The 16,681-nt window shown below is 41.1% G+C and overlaps 1 protein-coding gene and 1 pseudogene across 11 annotated transcripts in view; both read right to left on the reverse strand.

The window, feature by feature from the left end:
• Positions 1-16,681, reverse strand: part of ZNF608 (zinc finger protein 608) — a 744,094-nt gene that overhangs the window by 138,961 nt on the left and 588,452 nt on the right. The window contains exon 1 of one of the 11 annotated variants that reach the window (XM_029216088.1): positions 11,687-11,786. The exons of the other annotated variants lie outside the window; for them this stretch is intronic. The gene's annotated coding sequence lies outside the window, so the exon portion shown is untranslated. Of the gene's footprint in view, positions 1-11,686; positions 11,787-16,681 lie in introns of those variants that run through there. 11 annotated transcript variants of the gene reach the window in all.
• On the reverse strand, positions 8,205-10,590 carry LOC114891778 (annotated as a pseudogene).

The raw sequence follows: 16,681 nt of genomic DNA on the forward strand, positions 1-16,681 counted from the left end.
ATGAGCCCACTAGCGTCTTAAATACAGATTGCATTATATATATATATGCAACCAGAGGTAAAATATTTTTAATCAAATATTTGCTCTTAAATTTTCTCTTAGACATTATTATTCTGTGTACCAAGTTTACTATTTAGAGAAAAACATGAAAATTACTCAAGCCTCTAATTTTTGTTTCTCAACGTGAAAACTATCACACAACTGAGAAATACTTTCTCCCCCAGAAACTCTTCCCTAGACTGTCTTTTCTTCTTTTTCTACCTTCTCCCCTTAAACATTCTCGTCTTCCCTGACGACTTAACCTGGTATAAGTTAATGGTCCCCAAATCAGTGTATCCAGTCCCAACATCATTCATTAGTGCCGTGTAGTATGTCCAACATCCTAATAGAAATCACCATTTGAATGTTCCCATGACCTCAGGTGCTTTGGTTAGTGGCATTACCATCTGCATATTCAACCCAGCTAGATCCCCTGGCACCATCTTGGATTCTTTTTTCTCCATCATCTATCCTTGGCTCCCTTCAGGAACTCAGGTGAATATTCCTATCACATCTGGTTCCATAATACATGTCTCTCTCCATTCTACGGCCAAACGTAAGCTGTTATCCCTTTTATGGATGACTGAATTCTCCTCCTTTTTGAAGACAATGATTCTAGTTTCTTACCAGTGAAACTGCCATCCAACTTGCCCTCACCCCAAGTTGTATTCAGTTTCTAACTTAATCTGGTTCTTTAAATTTTCCTACTTAGGGGGCTTCCCTGGTGGCGCAGTGGTGAAGAGTCTGCCTGCCAATGCAGGAGACGCGGGTTCGGGCCCTGGTCCGGGAGGATCCCACATGCCGCGGAGCAACTAAGCCCGTGGGCCACAACTACTGAGCCTGTGCTCTAGAGCCCAAGAGCCACAGCTACTGAGCCCACGTGCCACAACTACTGAAGCCCGTGCGCCTAGAGCCTGTGTTCCGCAACAAGAGAAGCCACCGCAACGAATAGTAGCCCAGGCTCCCAGGCTCGCCACAACTAGAGAAAAGCCCACATGCAGAAACGAAGACCCAATGCAGCCAAAAATAAATAAATTTATATTAAAAAAAAAAAAATTCTTCAAAGGCTTCTCATTGCTTTTAGGATAAAGTACATGTTCAGAGATTTTGCAGTCTGGCTCTAACTTACTGTACAATCTCATTTTCTGCCGCTGCCTTCAGCTCTTGCACAAAAGCCTTCAGCTCCAGTCCCATCAAATCACTAATTAGTTTGGGTCTCCGCCTGGACTGCTTTGCTCACCTTTCTACCCCTGTAAAGTTAATGTCAGTAAAGTCTTTTCTGACTTCCCATCACAATGAATCATTCCTTCCTCTGTACTCCCACAAAACTCTGCTCAGATTGTGCACATCTGGTACCCATCTCCCTGGGTGGATCATGCAGTTCTTGGAGGGAGCAGGAAAGGGAGGACCATGTCTGTTTCATCTTCGCCTGGACAGTTCCTAGCCCGTGCCTGGTGGTTAGCATGTACTAAAAAATTGTTTAGTGAATGAATCTTCATTTTGAATGCTCAGAAAGACCTTAAATTTGACCTATAAACTTCCAGAGATAGGAAGAAGGATGCCTACAGATTCACAGAGACGGTACTGACCCCATGTAGTAAAAGCTAGCATACTGTAAAGTCAAACTGCCGCAGAGTTAGCCCATTTCGCCACAGTCATTTCTCTGTCTTTTAAGAAATGTCTAATTTGAGATCCCTTTCACGTGCTTCCCTTCTAAGGTTTAATGTACGTAATTAATCTTGACTTGCCTTAATACTGCTAGGAATGTGGCAATGACCTCAGCTAACACTGGCAAAGTGATTAATGTTACATGAACTGGACCTCTTTTTTTTTTTAACTCTAGATTCTGAATAAACACATTCATGCAAGAGTCTGTTGCAGACCTTTGCTCGATAGAAAATGTACCATGATTTCAAGGAGTAATGTTTCAGATGCAATAAACAACCTTAACGGAAACATGGCTCTTGTTAAAGAAAATGCTGTTTCAGGCTAAAGTCCCAGTGATCATAAAAGATATATGATGCAATAAACAAAATGAACCACAGGCAGACAGGTCCATTGGATGACTAACCACTGATTGAATTTTCAAACACTCCTGCACTTTCTGAGAGATAAACTATTCACAAAAGGTCCACGTTAAATATAAGGCTGTCATTTCTTTTTCATGTTTCTGGTGAGGTCCAAGAACAGTAGAGGATCCCCACCCCCACTTCCTTCCTTTTTTTTTTTTTTTTTCCCCTATTGGTTGTTTGTGTTTTTGAACTTTTTATGATGTGGGAAGACTGGCAAACAGTTACTGTGATTGTCAAATGCCTTAAATCAAGAAGAGAAGATGCAATAAAACACAGTTTCCATGGTAACACATTGTAACCTAGTACCTCTGGATTATGAGCCACCTCACATCTCTGATCACTACTTGTTGACAGGCATAAATTGACCCTAAAAGCATTAATTTTAGAGATAAAACTGGAATGTAGAGCTAAGTTATAATAATGTTTAAACATTTCCAAGGTAGTGGCAGCAAAGCAACACTGGTTATGTCACAATTTAAATAATGTTAATAAACTAAGCATAAACACTTGAAAAATCTACAAGCTTTTCTCTAAAGATGGTTTAACAAATTTGTATATACTCTTGAGGCTGCAAATGGTAGGTGACGTGTTTTTGGTGGGGTTAAAAGAAATTAAATGGAATGATCCATGGATGTTTTAATTAAAGTATGGTTCCATTATGAAAATGATTCTTAAAAATCTTGATAATAGAGAAGCTCCTAAAACTATCTTAGGACATAAATATACAATGTTTCTGGATATTTCCCAACAGACATAATTTCTTCTTTTTTTTAATTAGAAGAGACTCAAATAAAATATGAATTATCGTATTAGAATGCTTTCAAACATGCTTTTTTTTTACACAATCACTTCCATGTTCTCATTAGAAGCACTCACACTTCTGTCACATTTTAAGGTTTAAAAAAAAAAAAAGATTGATTGTCTTGTGTATATATGGCTGCCTCTAGCTGGCTTCAGTTATCCATTAACCAATACAATCAACCATCAAAAGACAATTTTTTTCAAGGCTGTCTGTCACGCTTCTAAATATATCTTTATGACAATCAAGAACATCTGATATGATATGATTTAACATGATACGACAATAAAGGATTGGTCGATTTTCTCAACATCTAGACTTGATGTAAAAGTCCACTTTATTTCCCTGGTAACTTCTGAGTTCAACTTCCCCGCTAATAATTTTAAAGTGAGAGTGGAAGAAGCAAGGGAAAGACAGGTGGTCTTTGCTCAAGGCTTGACTTTACCTTGAGACTCAGGGAGGCAGAGAGTGACCAACAAGCCTTAGTTTCCAATTCTGTGCTGCAGGGATTAGACCCCACCCTCCTAAGACTGTTATAAGCATTTACTCAGATGGACGTACATAGGGAGCTCAGGACAGTATTTGGTGCAGAGTAAGCCCCTCCCCCATAAAGTAACCTTACCACCACCATCACCATCGCCATCATCATCATATCTGCCCCCCTCCCAGTAGCTAGCACTGTGCCTCACACCTAGCGGTGCCTAGCAGATGTCTGTTAAATCGAATGAGCCTACCTGTTCAACTGGGTGTTCATTTTATGTTGTCCTTGTTGTTTTGTTTGGTTGGTTTTGGGCCATGCTGCGTGGCATGAGGGATCTTAGTTTCCTAACCAGGGATCAAACCTGTGTCCCCTGCAGTGGAAGCATGGGCCACTTAACCACTGGACCACCAGGGAAGTCCCCTCAACTGGGTGTTATAAGAGAATTTACTGTAACTATTTTTGCTAGAATATGGAACATTTCCAGGAAATTTGACTAGATCCCTTTTATTCATTTGCACCACACCTCACAGAGATTCACAAAACACCTGTGAAGAGAGCTCACAGAGTTAGGCAAGAATCCTGTCTCCCAGTGTTGCTAATCTGTAGGATTAAACCCTTGGGAACACTGCAGGGAATCTGACCCCATGTAACATAGGCTTGTGTTTAACCTATCGACCTGGGAAGGGCATGGATTTAAGAACCCTCCATACTTGCAAGCACTGGCTCAGACATACGCTAGAGACTTTGATTTTCTCTGTTCTTTTCAGCCTAGCTTTTAAAGAATATGACCATTTTAAGAATGAAGAAAGCAATTTGTGACCCTGGATTATATCCACATGGCACTTAAGTTTGTCTAAAAACAATTAAGACCTTGACCTATGCATATCCAGCTCTCAATACTACTTGGCATTCCTTTTTTATCCCTAGTCATTTTCCTTTCACCTTCCCTAATGCGTACCTTCAAATGCATCCACCTTTTTAATCTGACCTCTATCTTTTTAAATCATAGCCAGTGTCCTTGTCCTGTAGACACAGGGAGAATAAAGGCTGTCATACAATAGCCTGCTCTCTTTTAACAGCATCCTAAAATATGAGAAGTGCCGAGGTCTTATGCTAGGTACATGCAAAGCCATCAATAAATGTTAGTTCCCTAGTTTAAAGGAAGGAGTTTCCTAGCTTAGAGCAAGATGTTTCCTTGTTTAGAGGAAGAGTGTCCCTCTTTCCTCTTTCTAAAGTTAATCCTTCAACCTATACACTGAGTTGGTTCCTACTATCTCCTCTGAGTCCTGGTTCTCTCTGTTGTCCCTATTTCTCTGTTTTCAGGAGCTTCTCTTTTCTAATTCCTCCCCATGATGGTCTTTCTCCTCCAATCCTCATCTTCCTGCAGAGTTTCTATTTCAATAAAAACGCCATCATTCCATACAGAAATTTAGGGATTAGCTCTGATACGCAATTGTCCATCACTGCCCCTCCTGCCCATATTCAATCCATCTTTGCCAGTTTTCCTCCATTCCCTTCTCTATCTCCTCTGTCATTGCCCTAGTTCAGCCCATCAGTGGATGGGGGCAGCCCATCAGTGGATGGGGGTTTGTGGTTGAAAAATGGTGGTACAATGCTGCTTTGGTTTGCGCGTTAGTCTTAATTTAGGATACGTTCTGATAGTTTTGGGCAGTGAATACATTTAGAATATGGGGGTGCAGAGTTGCAAAGGATTCCTTCATAATTCCACTCTCATTTTTAGGATTATTGCTATGACACTCTCACCTTTGGACAAATAGCCTTGGAAAAAAGTCCCCCATTATAGGAGCTACATTTCCTCTGTAACAACTGTTTAGTGGACAGCAATGTTCCACTAAAGGAACACTATTTTCTTTATGAGACTGATTATTTCATAGTTCCTTTTGCTTTCTGTGGGTGACAAGGCCCAGGGTGTCATTCTTCAGTCTGGCGGATTTCAATACCAAACACGCTTAACCACCATGGGCTGGCATAGGGAAACAAGGGTGGATTAGTAGCCAACTCACAGTTGCGGTGTTTCTGGGTGACCTAGAGCAGTGTAGCTTCAAATTTGGCACGTTTTTACTCACTCTGGAGCCTTCCTTTATCCCAGGGAAGTAAGTACTCGACCCAAAGGGCAGCAGGCAATAGATAAAAGGAAGCTAAGCCTCACCCAGTCAGGTCAGCCAACTGAGCGCTTCAGGCTTCCAAGCTACCTTTAAAAAGCTTCCTAGGTATGTTAAAGCAAAGTCATCTTTTCTCATTGTGTATTACTACACCCTTTTCATTATGTAAGGGTGTTTGAACTTGGTCTCTACATTATCTATATCACTGAAATGCTGATCATCATGCTGTTGCTTTCTCACATTTTTTCCTAAAAGGACACCGTTTTCCTATTCTGGAGACGTTTGGAAGCTTGCAATAAAGAAAATTAAGGGCCAGGGTATTGTCTAGTTTGCAGGCCAGAGACTCCTGAACTCCAAACTCGCTGTTCTGCTTCCCAGCTCCAACGCCCACTGCTGGCTTCCTAACTTTGACTTGTCCTAGGGAGTATTGAAATGTTGTCCACTGAGCATTCTGGGTAAACCCTACACTTACCTAAAGACAGCACAGGATAAGACATCCCTCCACTCCTTCCATTTAACCTATATTTCTATCTTTGACCTTCCGATGGCTCTGCTACTAGTAACACCGCATTACTCTCATCATTGATTTAAACATTTCTGTGAATCAAAGTTTTCTTTCTGTTTAGAATTCTTTTTTAAAGGACAAGACCTTCCTGTTGTTATTTCCATAGTACCTGGAAAACAGCTGATGCTCATTGAGTGACAGTTGATTTAAATTGCCCTCAATTTATTAACTGACAAGTACATGCGAACAGCCAGAATAGAACAGCCACTCAGCACAATGACATCACATTCCTTCTTTGAATGGCACTTAAAAAAAAAGAAAAGAATGTGTAGAACTCAATTTGCAATGTCTTAACCCAGCTTTGGAAAACAGCCCCACCATCACCACTAGGAAAAAAAAAAAAAATGAGATGGTTGAAATTCAGATCCATCCAGATTAGGCAAGAAAAGGAAGGGCTGCTTTGCTTTCTTGCCCTTGTGCTGCCTCTTTTCATCATTAGTAATTCTATCCCTCTCTTAACTGATCATGCAGGGACACATTATCTCACTAGCAAATGAATGCACTGTGGAAAAACTCCCCAAATGCAAATGAACAGGAAGGACGTGCTGATAGTGAAATTAAAGGAGCTCTCTTTTCCCCCTCCCACTGCCCGTGGATGGAGCAGTTATGGAGATTCTGAATCAATTCCACCTCTACTTATTCAAACTTTGTCAAGATAAACCTTTTATCTCATTGTTCTAACGCTACAGAGAGGAGATAATTTACATGACAGTAATTATGTTGCTATATTTAGGAGTGTGTTCTCTGCCCATTTCCGGTAACTTGCTTTTATATAAAACACTGAATGGGCTTTTCAGAACTTGGAAGGTGTGTGTATGATGCTATTTAAAACGACAGCTAGCAGCGCAATATGGGTAGATTTTGCTCACCTCTGTAGCTTTGGGGGAAGATCACAAGAGGAATAATAGCTCTAAAGTTCCTTTTAAACAATGTGTACTACTAGAAGGAAGCTTCTCTAAATTTTATTGGCTTTCTCTTCTCCCCACAAGCAAACGAGTATTTTCATTTTTAATATATTGTATGGAGCTACCAGCAGTTTTTTTTTTTTTTTTAATCTGACATCGATTTATTTTTCTTCATCCCTTAGGTTAAAACAATGAAAAGAAAGAAACTAGTCTGTAGGACCAAACACTTTATATGAAACTTTGACTTCAGAGAGGCTCAAGTAGCATTCTTTCATTTGTTTCACGGTGCTGGTTGGTTTAAGCTTTTTTGCCTCCTCCAAACACACTGATCTCCCTGCCAGCTGGGAGTCTGCTGGCCCAGCTGCACTATGTCATGTCAAAAACCCACGGGCCTTCCTTCCTACCTGGTATCCACAGTTCCCAAAGGATTTAGTCAAGATAATACTGCCCCCCATTTTGAGCTGACCTCTGTGTGAGAGTTACCCAGTTTCATCGAATTTTAAGAGTGACTCCAGGATAATATCTTGGGAGGTTATAAAGCTTTACTAAATAGAAGGTCTAGTGTGCCCTGACCCTAAGCCATCTTTCCTCCATCTAAACTCTCAATCCCTAGTGATTCTTAGCCTTCCTAGAACCACCATGAAGTTGTCCACATTTCATGTCTTCTTTCTCTATCACATTTCATTTTAGTTGCTGAGCTAAAGTCCTGAAATGGCATTTTCACAAATTCTCCTTTCAGAACTAGAAATAACTATATCTCCTTTAGTCCAGTATATTACAATACAGTATTGGGTTTTTAAAAATAAATTAAAACAGAAAAAACTTCAATTTAGGCATTCAATCAATGATTTTCTTTATTTTCAATTTTTGTGTAGGGTGGGGAGCACGGAAGAGAGGGGAAAAAAAACCCCAATGTGTAACACTGCAGGAACAGTGTATATTTCATGTATTATAATAGAATTAGCATATTTCCTGATAAATTCCTCAAAACTGTGACCATGTTAGATTTCCAGTGGAGGTGGGAAATCTAAAAAGCGGCAGTGCTTTGGAAATCAAACTTCTTGTTACCTGTACTCCATGTGCGCGTGACTTTGAAATGGTGTTTTTATTAACAAGTAGATCTATCGGGAGGCATCCCTGCTGCCTCTGCCCCAGCTCATTCCTCTCTTCCCTGTTTCCATTCTCTTCATCTTAGTCTTCACTCCCCACTTTTTTTTTTCTCATTAAACTTTCTTTTAATGGTTTTCAAAATTCTGTGACAGATTTTTGGTCAAGTTGTTTCCATGAAAAAGTACTGGTTTTTTAAAACGAATACCTTACACACACACAAAAACGGTTCACAAAACATTCTCCTTTCCTCCTGAAGGTTTTACGATGCATTATTATCACTAACTAGTCTTTTACTAATAAACTTAAATGGCCAATTCAGACCACCCATTCTGAGACTGTTCTACCACGATTAAGAGCAGGCTGGCAGGTATTAGGGATAATATTTATTTAGTCTTCTGAGTCTTCCCGGCAGACTTGGTGACTGAACCAGCTCCAGCCACCTTCTTGTCCACTGCTCTGATGACACCTGTGGCAACCGATTGTGTCTTATCTCACAAACAGCAAAAGGGCCCAGAGGCAGATAGGCAGAGAAGCTATCAACACAGGTGGGCTTGTCAGGAACCACATCAACTCAGCAGCATCACCAGATGGCATGAGTTTGGGCCCAGAACAACAATCAATCTTCTCAGCTCAGCAAACTTGCAAGCAATGTGAGCTGTGTGACAATTCAGCGCAGGGGTGTAGCCAGCCCTGATTTGGCCTGGATACGGTTCAGGATCATCACCCAAGCCATGAAGCCAGCTGCTTCCACTGGTGGGTCATTTTTGCTATCCCACCAGCCACACTGCCCATGATGAACATCTTTGACAGACACGTTCTTGACACTGAAGTTCACATTGTCCCCAGGAAGAGCTTCACTCAAAGCTTCATGGTGCGTTTCAACAGACTTTACTTCAGTTGCCTGGAGCAAAGATGAACACCATGCTAGGGGTGAGAATACCAGTCTCCACTCGGCTGCCAGGGACAGTGTCAATACTACCAATTTTGTAGATGTGCTGGTGGGGCAGAGGCAAGGACTTGTCACTTGGACGAGTTGATGGCAGGGTGCGATCCCAAGCCTCAAGCAGCATGGTTCCACTGGCATTGCCACGTTCACAGGTGACTTTCCATCCCTGGAACAAGGCACGTTAGCACTTGGCTCCAGCATGCTGTCACCGTTCCAACCAGAAATTGGCACAAATGCTACTGTGTCAGGGTTGAGTCAATTTTCTTAATGTAGGTGCTGACTTCCTTTATGATTTCCTTGTATCACTTCCGGCCACAGAGTAGCTCAGTGGGATCCATTTTGTTAAAACCAACAATTCGTTGTTTCACACCCGGTGTGGAAGCCAGAGGGGCATGCTGACGGTCTGCCCGTTCTTGAAGATCCCTGCTTCAAATTCACCAACACCAGGAACGACAATCAGGACAGCACAGTCAGCAGGAGATGTGCCTGAAATCAAGTTTTTGATAAAGTCTCTGTGTCTTGGGGCATCAGTGATGGTCATAAAATACTTGCTGGTTTTGAATTTCCATAGGGAGCTATCAATGGTGACACCAAGCTCACCTTCAGCTTACAGTTTATCCAAGACCCAGACCGCCCTGAAGGAGCCCTTTCCCATCTCAGCAGACTCCTTCTCAAATTTTTTGATGGTTCTTCTGTTAATCCCACCATATTTCTAGGTCAGATGGCTAGCAGTGGTAGACTTGCCCGAATCTAGGTGTCCAGTGATGACCATGTTGATAGGAGTCTATTCCTTTCCCATCTTGGCTTAGATTTAGCAGTGGTTTTCATGACATCTGTGTTCTGGCAGCAAACCCAATGCTTCTTCCCTCTTTTTATTTCTTTAATTCCCATTTTTCTCCTTTGGACTTTGCCTTGCCTTCAGTGTGCACATTGGACCTTAGCCCTCGGTGAACTAACACTTAACAGTTTCATGACCCTTAAACCACATCAAGAAAGTCACAAAAGGCTCCTCAAAGGATCGGGAAGAAATACTGCCCCTATAAATACACACAGCCGACTTTCTAGGTCTCCTTCAATCATAACTTCAACCTCAAAAAGCAGTGGAAAAGGCCGTCTAATTGTTTACAACATTTGTTAGAACCCTGGATGCAGTTTGGTTTGGAGGTGTGATTCTGATTTGGAAGTTTCCCAGGTGATTCTTGTCCACACCCAAGTCCCCACTGAGATCCTTCCCCAGATAGCCACTGAAGAACCAGAAATCACAATGAAATGCCATAGTCCATATGAAGCTATTTCCACTGTAGGGAAAAACTGTGCTTCATGGGAAACTATGCATTGTCTGCACACAGCACACCCTTCCTGTTATCTGATTCTAGTCTTCACTGCCCTTGAGCTATTTTACAACTTGTATGTTATAGGTAACTGACAGACATGCAAATGCTTCCCTGTCTGGTAGAGGTTCAATTGATTTCTCTCCACTCCCCCTGGAAAAAAACCCAGTTTTGTTCTATTTGCATTCTCATTTCAATATTTCTGATCTTTAAATGTCTCCTTTCAGATTCTCTTGAACCAGTTATAACATCTGTCGGTTCCGTCTTTGATTAATGAGTAGAATCAAATCTTTAACATATACACATTTTTATATCCGTATGAGGGTCACGATTTTACCTTTCTATGAAAATTATCTTTTAACACCACTCTCCCCAGCCTGTTCCCACCTCTGATGGTTCGTTCAATGTATAAATCAGGTGATGGTGATTCAGCATTTGATGGGTATAAATAATTTTATAGGTACAACAGGCCATAATACTTTGGAGGTGGGGTGTCCCAGAAAATCTGGGATGTGTGGTTGCTGAACAATCTTTTTCATAGAACAATATAGCTGGAAAGGGTCTTAGTTCCATCTAGTCTCCTTCACTGTAGGAACAAGGCCAACCAAAGCTCAGAAATATGGAGAGTTTTTTCAAAATTGCACAGATTTTGAGTAGCAACAAAATTGAGTTTGAACCCAAATCTGGCTAATTCCAGACTCCAAAGCCTTTATTACTACAGTCAATCTTCTCTTCCTAAAGTGGGCCTGACAATATGAACCTGAAGCTGACTGTAAGACTTAAAGCCAGAATCTAAATAGAAAACCCTAACATCAATGCCACAGCAGGCCCTCTGTGCTCTCCCTCAATGCCTGAAATGAAATGACAAAACAAATGGCACCACTCCTGTGTCTGACTGGTCAACCAGTCTCCTTAATTCACAGGCACACTTCACATGTCATTTATTCTCCCACAGTGCTGAAGCACGTAATAAATGCTCGATAAAATTTTGTTGAATAGAACTGATTGGAGTAGAAGTAGCAGAGACGCAAAGGACCCACAGCTGATTTTAAACAAGGAAGCTTTAACTAGAGAGCTCGAAGGAGCCAGCCTGTTGTTTTCATCCCAAGTTGCACCCCTAATCCTTCTGTGAACCATACATTCTAAAAATAACCCAACCAGGTTTGTAGTGAATAATTTATAATCTAGAACAATTATTATAACTAAATACCCTGACCCACTTTTTGCTGGTACATTCCGATTGACATAGGAGGACTGTCAGAAACGCTTTGGAGTGAATGACAGCCTATTTTAGGAAATCAGTAGCTGCACTTACATTGGTTGCGCTTCCTTCCCAGGTCAGTTTTCAGTTCGGGTGGATGATGCAGGGCGGTATTAACAAAGGCGCCCTATAGCATGGATGCCTGAGAGCTCTTTAAACTGTGTGCTAACAATATTTTTATATACTCTGTCTTTCCCTCACCTTCCCCCCCCCCCCCCCCCCAAGCTGTTTCCTTAGCTGCCTGAGCTGTTTGGCCCTGTCTGAATTGCTGCTGCCGAAGCCTTTTCTGGCAGGTTGCCCAGGGAGCAGCTCTCCTGTCGATTCTGCCTCTCTCCAGGAGTTGCCTGCCTTCGGTATAATGGGCAACATTGAAAGCCGCAAGGCGTTCGGTCGACAAGGTCAGAGTGCCTTTCATTCCCGCAATAATCAACCAGTGTAGCTCTTCCTCAGACCTGGGGAGAGAGAAGATAGAGGTCAAAAGAGCAATTACATTTCACATTGACTCCAGAAAAGGCTTGGATCACGAGACTAAAAAGCAAAACGGATTCTTGCTTCATTCTGTTCCATTCTCTCTCTGGTCATCTTTGTTATTAACGCTAGCCTGAAACCATAACAAGTTTTAGCTTGATGACGTGCAAAGCGCATTTTCCGCCTCCAGATGAGATCTTTCTTCTTAGACATTTAGCACTGTCAGAATATTGCAAAAGAATGCAAATGAGCTGCAGGATCTATAACCAGAGACAGTAAGCAAAGGCCATTAATTATGTTTTTAAAAAATGTTAACCCTAGCAGACTGTATAACAAGCAATTGTGCTAATTTCAATCTGTAATCAGTCTCTACATTAGCATAACTTTATTTATTTAGCATTAAGGCAACAATTTAGAGAATATAATTTAGTTGCAAATGTCAGTAATTTTGCAGTGGCAGACTGTTGTTACAAAGCTACCTCTATTTGACCTTACAGCTGCCAGGACTAATTACTTTAATTGCATTAATTGCACTGACCATTCTGGCGTTTAGTGTAGTTGCTGTTTCCCTTTAACCATTGAGCAAATCAACCAGGCTGAATTCTGAGGCAAATGGGCCAATGTTTTCTTCTAAATCTTCTTTGATTCTTTTCTGCCTTTTGAGACGCCAGATGACTCACAGATGATCAGTGCTCTCACTGAGATCAAGAATTTTGAGGAAAGCCCATGAAAGGGAAAAAAAAAAATCTGTGTTTCTTCACTGAACTTTATTGCTATTGCTGACTCGATTAAAATACAATCATTTTACTAACTACCAAGAAGCATTTAAAAGAGGGTGTGGCAGGTTGACAGTAAGTTAAAAGTCTCTCATTTCACACTTTGGAATGAAAACATTTCAGGTTATTTTTTCAGATAACTGAGGTTACTTTGCTCAACAACTCGGATTGCTAAAATATTCTATTATAAATGATACATATCTATCTGCTTTGCAATAATAATAGCCAACATGATACATATCTATCTGCTTTGCAATAATAATAGCCAACAATAGCCAGTGCCTGCTATTATTCCAGGCACTGTTTTAGACACTTGACATGTATTTATTCATTTAATCCTCTCAAAAATCCTACAAAATATGTATTATTACTGTTGTTGTTGTTGTTATACATAGGAAGTAATGTAATTCATGGCAGAGCCAGGATTCAAATCTAGATATCTGGCTCTGAAGCCTCTGAGCTTGACCTTGAAGCTAGATCACTTAAGAATTAGATCAAATTCTTCCTACAATTCTGCTACACAAAATTGATAAAACAGCTTTCCTCCTAAGTCCTGGCTTGCTGTCTCTGGTTCCTCATATTTATACGACAGAGCTTCAGTTTGGCAAAATTCCTCTTGGAAGTGAGGCGGCCAGATCTGATTAAAGTCTTAACACTCCCAATGTGTGCAATACTTCTTCAGGCTAAGTTCTACTCATCTCTAAGCTTTCAGCCCCTATATCATGTCCTTAGAGATGCTTTCCTTGACCCCCTCATCTTATTATGAGCTCTGGTGGGACCATGAACGTTTCTTTCTTAGCACTAACATCCTTCAATTCAATATTTAATAACCCCAAATTAACAGAACATTGTAAATCAACTAAACTTCATTAAAAATAAAAAAATTTTTTAAAATAATTAATAACCCAGATACCCTGCCTTTAATAGGGTAAGGAGGAGTGGTACTGTCCATTTTCAGTAGTTTTACTATTAACTATTCAATCCCACAAAAAAGCACAAAAAAAATCACAAAACTCCTGATTCCATTAGGTTTGAGATGTATATTCCAATTAGCTGGTGTCCACAGGATGAGATACATGAATGGCTTCTATCACTTTTTTTTTTTCCAATTCCTCCCCAGCTCCTCAGCAGGTGTGGAGCCCTATTCTGGATTTTCTGATGAGTAATAAACCTTTGGACTTTATCCCTTCCTCCATGTCCCCTTTATATCCAGCTATTATAACCCATGATTCTGGCAAACCTGGATTCTCCCTGTATTAAACACACCCCAACTTTCTGTGTCCATGACTAGGTTCACATGATTGCTCCCCGCCCACATTCCCCACTCCCCCATCCCATCTGCTTTTTGTTTTCACAGAAGATCTGTTAAATCCTCATACAGCATATCCATATCTTTTCTAGAGCATCTGCAATGGGTTATTCCATCAGTTCTATCTCCTCAGCCTTGACCTCCTTTCTCTGACCTTCTGCTCGGCCTCCCTTCAACCCTTCATCATCTCTTGTAGGGACTGTTGCAGCAGTGGCCCAGCTTCTGGCTGCTCCCAGCTCTGTCCTTTACACAGCTGAGTCCCCTGTGGACAATCATTCAGGAGCTCCCTGCCTGGCATTTAACACATTTTGTTTTCAGTCCTCAGGCACATCTGCCAGGCATCTTTACATTTTGAATCTGAAGGGTGTTCTTCTGGTAGAGAAGACAGAGCAAAACAGGAGCTGAGTAATTTTATTTTCTCTTTGTCTTGTTACCATTACATCACAATCTCTTAGAAATATGACTAAAACTTCCTTGTTCTTCTCTGCTCCCTACACATTGGTAAAAGTCATTCTTTGTTATCTCTTTTTTCCCCTAGCAAAATTGAGCCTATTTTTTACCTTATTCTTTATGACACTACTCTTCTAGGTTTGTGCTATTGTGTTGCTTTTGTTCTTGGCTACAAGTTCTTTAATCTTTCAAACGTGCTTTTAAAAATCTTAGCTCAAAGGAGAGTTCTCTGAGCAACCATATTGATTTCTGTAGATTTTCTTCCATATTCGGGTTATTTTTATTACATAGCTAGAATTTCATTTTCTACTCCTTATGGACCTATCTACACCCTTTCAGAAAACCCTCTGGTCAAGAGACTGAATGTATATTTTCTTTGAACTTTTTGAAATTTGCTTTTCCATAGTCTTGAATGCATGTCAGATACTGATGAACATTCCTGGCTTTTGCTCATTTGAATTCTGAGAAGCTCTCATTTTCTCCCAAGGTTCTCAGCACTTTGTTCTAAACTTGCCCTATCTTGAAGATCAGAATCAAGTTTAGAGGAACTGTGTCCTTCAGATCCAAACCGACAATCTACATCTCTTGATCTGCTGAGTTGAAGACCTCTGTCCCTAGAGGCAGAGAAATGCCCAAACTCCACACTGCCTAATAATTTTGATGTATATAAGTAGAATTTTTATCATATCCATTTTCTTAAAAAATATAACCTTTATTTCAATATTTTTCCTAGGCAGAGTTTTTTTGTTTGTTTGGTTTTTTGCGGTACGCGGGCCTCTCACTGTTGTGGCTTCTCCCGTTGCGGAGCACAGGCTCCGGATGCGCAGGCTCAGCGGCCATGGCTCACGGGCCCAGCCGCTCCGCGGCATGTGGGATCTTCCCGGACCGGGGCACGAACCTGTGTCCCCTGCATTGGCAGGCGGACTCTCAACCACTGTGCCACCAGGGAAGCCCACAGGCAGAGTTTTTTTGTTTCCTTGATTTTTGTTTGTTTTAGTTTTAAAAGCTATTGGTGAAATTTCTTGTGAAAATAAAAACGAAGTAACACCACAGTGATAGTCACATAATTCGTGATCCTTAAAGGAACTAGTCTTCTTGGCACATAACTGTCAGCTACACATATAAACTTTCTTTGGAAAGTCTCTCCCAGATGTTAATGGAAATACTGATTTCCCCCTTATTTTTATAGCATCTATTTACCATGCTACCTCCTCATCTCCATTCTGAGCTATGGTCTCTTAAGTGTCTGTGTCAGAGGCAAATGCCAAAACCAAGGTGACTAAGCTGGTGTCAAGCCAGTTGCAGAAACAGAGAGAAGACTTAACTAATGGCACAGATCTTCTAAGTCAATGGACTCTGTCTCCCCTAATTTCATTATCAATTCACCACAGGAATCTGACAGAGTCAGTATGTTAAGTCAAATTCAAAAGCTCAGAAACGAAAAGGGAAAAAAAAAAAAAATCCAATCTCAGAGTCAGGTAGACACATCATATTTCAGAGAAAATCTTTAGTATCGATTTATAGCTGCAGGCTCTTGTCCAATGGTTTCCTCTTTAAATTAAGAACACTAATGATTTCCCATCCTGAAATTAATAAGCCAAAAGCCGCACAAATTCAAAAAAGGCACTGATTGTCGTACTTCATCCAGGAAGTGCCAATAAGTGGATGCCCAGCCCGTTCCCTTCAGCGACTGTGGTTGATGACGCACTATAGCATCTTGAGAGTCACTCGCGTCCTTGGGAGGCGTTCTGGCGTATGCCGAGAGGCCATAAATTTGAGATGGAACATCCTGTTTGTTGAGGCTTCTGTGCATGCAATCCAACTGCTCTCTGATAAACAGATTTGTTTGGGAGAGAAGTTCCTGCCTAAGTAGTTTGGAGACTTAATTGTGCTCATGGAAAGGCGACACAGACCCCACGTGGAGGCAAGCCAGGCAGTCTGGGGCATGTGCAAGGCACAGAATTAGTTCCAGAGGTGGGACAGCCACAGAGACTTGAAACAGAATCAAAACCAGAAAAAAGGAAACAGTTGTTTGTGGGGAACAGG

This window comes from Monodon monoceros, unplaced genomic scaffold, assembly GCF_005190385.1.
Source record: "Monodon monoceros isolate NGI ecotype Baffin Bay Population unplaced genomic scaffold, NGI_Narwhal_1 Super_Scaffold_12, whole genome shotgun sequence".
Classification (NCBI taxonomy): Eukaryota; Metazoa; Chordata; class Mammalia; order Artiodactyla; family Monodontidae; genus Monodon; species Monodon monoceros.